Genomic DNA, 6860 nt, shown 5'->3' on the forward strand with positions numbered 1-6860 from the left:
AGACCACACAAACCTTGTTTTGGCCAACAGGAAACTGCTTTCTCATATTTGTTTTGATTTGCAACCACAGTTTAATTTTCTTTTAAGGGGTTGTTTTTAAATTTTTTTGTTGCACTTCAACCGCACACTCCTGGTTTTTGAGCTCCACAAATGGGCTTATATATTTGCTGCTGGGTCTTACCAAGGGTCTGACTAACAACAGGTCCAGCAGCAGGCTATAGACAGGATCGCAACAGCTGGCAGTCTGACCCTTTTCTGAGCTTATGTCGATGCTTAAGTGTTCATGGAGAAGGGGTTGAAGTGTGTGGCACTGGGAAAGTGCTGTGACACAGCAAATCAGGCAGGGCCCGAGGAACAGGAAAATCGATGTTTCGAGCATAGGCCCTTCAGCAGGAATGTGCTGAAATGATGATTTTCCTCTTCCTCGGATGCTGCCTGACTGGTTGTGCTTTTCCAGTGCCACACTTTTCGACTCTGATGTCCAGCTTTTACAGTGCTCACTTTCTCCCTGTCCATGGAGAAGGGAGCATGCTGCACTGAGAACAATCTAGCTCTCAATGCCGGCAAAAACAAGGAACTCATTATTGACTTTTGGTGGGATGTTGCTCATGCCCCCACCCCCCTCCTGCCCCCCTACACATTAACAGCATAGAGGTGGAACAAATGGAGAGTGTCAAGCTCCTGAGAGTGGTCATCCACAACAAGCTTTCTTGGACTCTTCATGTAGATGCACATTTTGCAAAGGCCGAACAATGTCTCTTCTTCCTCAGGCAGCTGAGGAAATTTGGCATGACGGTAAATACCCTTTCCAACTTTTATCGGTGAGCCATCGATAGCATTGCGTCTGGATGGCAACTGTACCATTCAAGATCGGAGACGGTTACAGAGAATGGTGAACCCGGCCCGCACAACCACAAAGGCCAACCTCCCGTCTACAGAATCCATCTACCAGGCCCCGCTGTCAAGGAAAGGCTGCCAGCATTCTCAAAGATCCATCCACCGTGGCAATGTTTTTCTACAATTTCTACCATCGGGGAGAAGGTACAGAAGCCTGAACACACACACCAGTTGGTTTCACAGCAGTTTCTACCCTACTGTTGTTAGAATACTGAATGGACTTACAAACTCTTAACATTCGCATGTGCCTGTATTTTTGTTTTGCCGCTGTTTACCTATTATTCACTATCCATGCTACTTAACTATGTGATCTGCCTTTTGTTTAGATCAGAGTGGTGCTGGAAAAGCGCAGCAGGTCAGGCAACATCCGAAGAGCAGGAAAATTGACGTTTCAGGCAAAAGCCCTTCATCAGGAATCTACCTGTATTGCTCGCAAGACAAAGCTTTTGACTGTGCCTCGGTATACATGACAGTGCATTCAATGTAGTTCAATTCATGCAAACTCCACCAGCACAACGGAAGCTTTTCGGAACATTTAGGATTTCACAGGCGCCTGGATGTGTCATCACTTTTGGTAATGACAGTTTGATTAATTTTTGATAACTTGCTGGTCTAGGTTTCCAATGACCCAGTGATTTTTTTTTGTCCCTATCAATGTATGGGTGGCAGGGTGGCACAGTGGTTAGCAGTGTTGCCTCACAGTGCCAGAGACCTGGGTTCAATTCCCACCTCAGGTGAATGTGTGGAGTTTGCACGTTCTCCCCGTGTCTGTGTGGGTTTCCTCCCACAGTCCAAAAATGTGCAGGTTAGGTGAATTGGTTATGCTAAATTGCCTGTAGTGTTAGGTGTAGGGGAATGGTCTGGGTGGGTTGTGTGCTTTGGTGGGTTGGTTTGGACTGAAGGATCTGTTAGTGATGTGTTTAAAACTGTAGGTAGCAGTTGAGTTTTGGACAGAATAGATTAGGAGAAACTATTCTGAACAAGAGGACACCCATTCAATGCAATGAACTGTTGAAACATCAAAAGCAGGGAGCTCCTTTTGAAGTGGAACCTGACTCACTGTGGTGTTAACCTGGCTGTGAAGTTGATACCAGAGTAAAGTCATGGACGCCAGGTAACCAGAGTGGGAATCACATTCCTTAGAAATCTGAGCGCAGAAAAATTGCCATTGTTAAAGAGAAACAACTTAGGACATAGATAGAACATAGCAAAGTACAGCACAGAACAGGCCCTTTGTTGTGCTGTGGTTTAGTCCTAAAGTAACATACGGTAACTTGTGTTTCTGTTGCACCTTTCACCATTTTAGGGTGTCCAGAAGTAACATAAATGTCAGTGCATTTAACAAAGTAAAGTACTGAAAGAATCTTACTTCGAACACAGAACAGGACAGCACAGGAACAAGCCCAACAGCCCACCAAGCCTGCAGCAACACATGACCTTTGTAAACTTTTGCTTCTACGTGGACAGTAATCCTGTATTCCTTGTCTATTCATGTATCTGTCAAGATAACTCTTAGACATTGCTATTGTCTCCACCTCCTCTGGCAGTACATTCCAGGCACTCAACCACCCTCTGAGTAAAAGAACGTGCCTCTCACATCACCTTCAAATTTTCTACCTTTTAACCTCAAACCTATGTCCCCTGGTATTTGCCATTTTTACCCTGACTATCCATACCTCTCACAATTTTGTAAACTTTTACCAGGTTTTTTTAATGCATCATGGGATGTAGGCATCACCGGCTAGGCCAGTATTTATTGCAGTCCCTAATTACCCTTGAGGAGGTGATGGTGAGCTGCCTTCTTGAACTGTTGCAGTCCATTTGTTGGACCCACAATGCCATTTGGGAGAGAATTCCAGGATTTTGACCCAGGAGGTTGCCCCTTAGCCTCCCATATTCAAGTGAAAACAAACCAAGTTTCCCTCATAGCTAATTCCTCCAAACCATGCAATATCCTGGTCTTTTCTGTACCTTCTCCAAAGCCTCCACATCTTTCTGGTAGTTTGGTGACCTGAGCTGTAATAAACTATTCCAAATGTGGCCTAACTAAAGTTCTATACAGCCACAACAGAACTTGCCAATTTTTCCACTGCATGCTTCCCTGGATGAAGGCAAACATGCTGCACACCTTCCTGACCACTTAATCCACTTGTGTTGCCATATTACTGGAGTATGACCCATCAAATGTTGACATCAATGAAGTGCTATTGTAATACAGAATAAGAAGAACACAGCATCCTTAAATACAGGAGAGGTGCTGGAGGACTGGAAGGTTGCTCATGTTGTCTCCCTGTACAAGAATGATAGTAGGGATATTCCGGGTAACTACAGACCAGTGAGCCTGACGTCGGTGGTGGGGAAGTTGCTGGAGAGGGCACTGAGAGATAGGATCTATTTATACTTGGAAAGGAATGAGCTTATCGGTGATGAGCAATATGGTTTGTGCGGGGGAGATCGTGCCTTACCAACTTGATAGACTTCTTTGAGGAAGTGATCAAATTGTTAGATGAAGGATGTCATATACATGGACTTTAGTAAGGTGTTTGATAAGGTTCCCCATTGTAGACTAATGGAGAAAGTGAAGTCACATGGTGTGCAGGGTCTTCTAGCGAGGTGGATAAAGAAGTGGTTGAGCAACAGGAGACAGAGAGTAGTAGTTGAAGGGAGTTTCTCGAAATGGAGAAAGGTGACCAGTAGTGTTCCGCAGGGGTCAATGTTGGGGCCACTGTTGTTTGTAATATACATAAATGATCTGGAAGTGGGCACTGTTGGTATGATCAGCAAGTTTGCAGATGATACAAAGATTGGTGGAGTGGCAGAAAGCATAAGGGACTGTCAGAGAATACAGGAGGATATAGATAGAGTTGGGCAGAAAAGTTGCAGATGGCTTTCAATCCAGACAAATGTGAGGTGATGCACTTAGGCAAGTCTAATTCTAGAGCGAATTAGACAATGAATGGAAGAGCCCTGGGAAAAGTTGATGGGCAGAGAGATCTGGGAGTGCAGGTCCATTGTACCCTGAAGGTTGCTGCACAGGTGGATAGAGTGGTCAAGAAGGCATATGGTATACTTGCCTTCATTGGACGGGGTATTGAGTATAAGAGCTGGTAAGTCATGTTAAAATAGTACAAAATATTAGTTCAGCCGCATTTAGAATACTGTGTACAGTTCTGGTCAACACATTACCAAAAGGATGTGGATGCTTTGGAAATGGTGCAGAGAAGGTTTACAAGGATGTTGCCTGGTATGGAAGGTGCTAGCTATGAAGAGAGGTTGAGTAGGTTAGGTTTATTTTCACTAGAAAAAAGGAGATTGTGTGGGCACCTGATTGAGGTGGTAGAGGCAGGCATGATAGATTCATTTAAGATGCGTCTGGACAGATGCATGAGTAGGTGGGGAGCAGAGGGATACAAACGCTTTGGAATTGACCGACAGGTTTCGACAGTACATTTGGATCGGCTCAAGCTTGGACGGCCGAAGGGCCTGTCCTGTGCTGTAAATTTTCTTTGTTCTTTGTTCTGTTGCATTTAGAATACTGTGTACAGTTCTGGGCGCCACATTACCATTACCATCAGCCCCCCCAAGCCTGTGCCGACACTAAAACTGTCTTAACTTACAAGATCCGTATCCCCCTATTTCCTTCCTATTCATGTATTTGTCCAGGTGCTTCTTGAATGCTGCTGTTGTATCTGCTTCTACCAACACCTCTGGCAATGCATTCCAGGCATTTACCATCCTTGGTGTGAAAAACTTACCTCACACATCTCTTTTAAATTTACCCTTGCACCTTGAACCTGTGTCCCCAAGGAACTGACCTCTTCACCCTGAAAAAAATACTTGCAACACTGTTCGTGCCATTCACAATCTTATAAACTTCGACCCCTCAACCTCCTGCGCCCCAGTGAAAACAAACCCAGTCTACCCAACCTTTCTTCATAGCTAAAATCCCCAATGCCAGGCAACATCCTGGTAAACTTTTCTGTACCCTAATAGGAAAGACGTGCATTTATATAGCGCTTTTCATGACTTCAGGTCAGGAAATTCCAAACTGAACAATCATGGTCAATAGAATAACTTGAGGTCCAGAGTTTAAAAGTCACACAAGACCAGGTTATGGCCCAACAGGTTTATTTTTGGAAGTACAATCTTTTGGAGCGCTCCTCCTTCGCCAGGTAGCTAGTGGGGCGGGATCATAGGACACAGAAACCTGAGAAACCCCGAAAGCTCGTACTTCCAAACAAACCTGTTGGACGATAAACCTGGCGTTGCGTGAATTTTTAAATTCGTCCACCCCAGTCCAACGCTGGCACCTCCACATGTTGAAGTCCAGAGACTTGCACCTTTTATTGGTCACTTGGTTGTTTCAGAACCGTGTGAAAGAGAGGCAACCTCGGGGGGGGGGGTGGTGGTTTTGAACAGAAAATAATTTGCAAAATTTCCCGTAAGGATTGGGAACGGAATCCCGAAAGGGTGCAACAGGCTTGTTACAGGGGAAAGCCTGGCTGCTCGCTTTGAAACCGCCTGGGGATATTGCAGGAACCGCTGGAGCCGGGGCTCAATATCGCAAATCCCACCCGCTTCCCTCCGGACTTGGAGCTTTTTTAGTTTTTTTAAAAAAAACGGGAAGTAATTAAGAATGAATGGACGTGCTGCCTGGGAGTGTTCCAGCGGCGGCGGTCTGAGCCCCACTTCCGGAAGGAGTTCCCTCCGCAGGCTGCAAAATTGTAGCAATGTTAGGGGGAATCCCTGCGGACTGACGTCAGCACGTCAGGCTGTGCAAGTCTGGCTGGTCCAGTCAGAAGAGATATCGTTATGTATTATTGCAGAGCCCGGATAGCTCAGTCGGTAGAGCATCAGACTTTTAATCTGAGGGTCCAGGGTTCAAGTCCCTGTTCGGGCGATGCACCTTTTTGTTCCTTCTGACTTTGCATTTCACTAGTGTGGCTGCTGGACCTCATTCCTGATGAAGGGCTTATGCCCGAAACGTCGAATTTCCTATTCCTTGGATGCTGCCTGACCTGCTGTGCTTTAACCAGCAACACATTTTCAACAATATTTCGAAAGTTCTACAGAGTGAGCGAAATGTGAAATCCGCAGACCCGCCTGAGTTTCTCCAGCGATTTTTGTTCCAATACACTATTTTTTTCAGTTACCTTCTTCATGAGGAGAAAGTGAGGACTGCAGATGCTGGAGGTCAGAGCTGAAAATGTGTTGCTGGTTAAAGCGCAGCAGGTCAGGCAGCATCCAAGGAGCAGGAGAGTCGACGTTTCGGGCCTAAGCTGAACAAGGGCTTATGCCCGAAACGTTGGATTTCCTGTTCCTTGGATGCTGCCTGACCTGCTGCGCTTTTCCAGCAACACATTTTCAGCTATCTTCTTCATGAGGTTGACATAAATTTCAGAGGTGAAAGAGTGTTGCTGGAAAAGCCCTCCTGAAGAAGGGCTCATGCCCGAAACGTCGACTCTCCTGCTCCTTGGATGCTGCCTGACCTGCTGCGCTTTTCCAGCAACACACTTTCGGCTCTGATCTCCAGCATCTGCAGTCCTCACTTTCTCCTATAAATTTCAGAGGGTTGAGAAAATAGGCACAAGGGGAACCCGGGGGATAACTTACACCACAAAGTTTATCTGGATGGTGTGTGCAGATTTGATATTAACTCCCACTGCTGAACGGTTAGACTTGGTTAAACAGAAACCTGCTTGGTGGTGGGAAACATGACTTTGAATTTGAATTAAATTTATAGTCACACACAGTGAAAATCTTTCATAAAAGGACATAAGTACTAGGAGCAGGAGTAGGCCCTTGGAGCCTGCTCTGCCAATCAATAAGATCGTGGCTGATCTTAGCATGGCCTCAGCTCCACTTACCAGCACCCTCACTGTATCTCTTAATTCCTTTACTTTTCAAAAAATCTACCTTAGCTTTAAAAGTGTTTACTGAAGTAGTGTCAACTACTTTCCTTG

The 6860-nt window shown here is 45.5% G+C and overlaps 1 non-coding gene across 1 annotated transcript; it reads left to right on the forward strand.

Annotated features, from left to right (window-relative positions):
• The first annotated feature begins 5724 nt into the window (after positions 1–5724).
• Positions 5725–5797, forward strand: trnak-uuu (transfer RNA lysine (anticodon UUU)). Its single transcript has one exon. It is a non-coding gene; the product is annotated as a tRNA-Lys (tRNA).
• Positions 5798–6860: the final 1063 nt, after the last annotated feature.

The sequence above is a fragment of the Hemiscyllium ocellatum genome, chromosome 2 (genome assembly GCF_020745735.1).
Source record: "Hemiscyllium ocellatum isolate sHemOce1 chromosome 2, sHemOce1.pat.X.cur, whole genome shotgun sequence".
NCBI classification, from domain to species: domain Eukaryota; kingdom Metazoa; phylum Chordata; class Chondrichthyes; order Orectolobiformes; family Hemiscylliidae; genus Hemiscyllium; species Hemiscyllium ocellatum.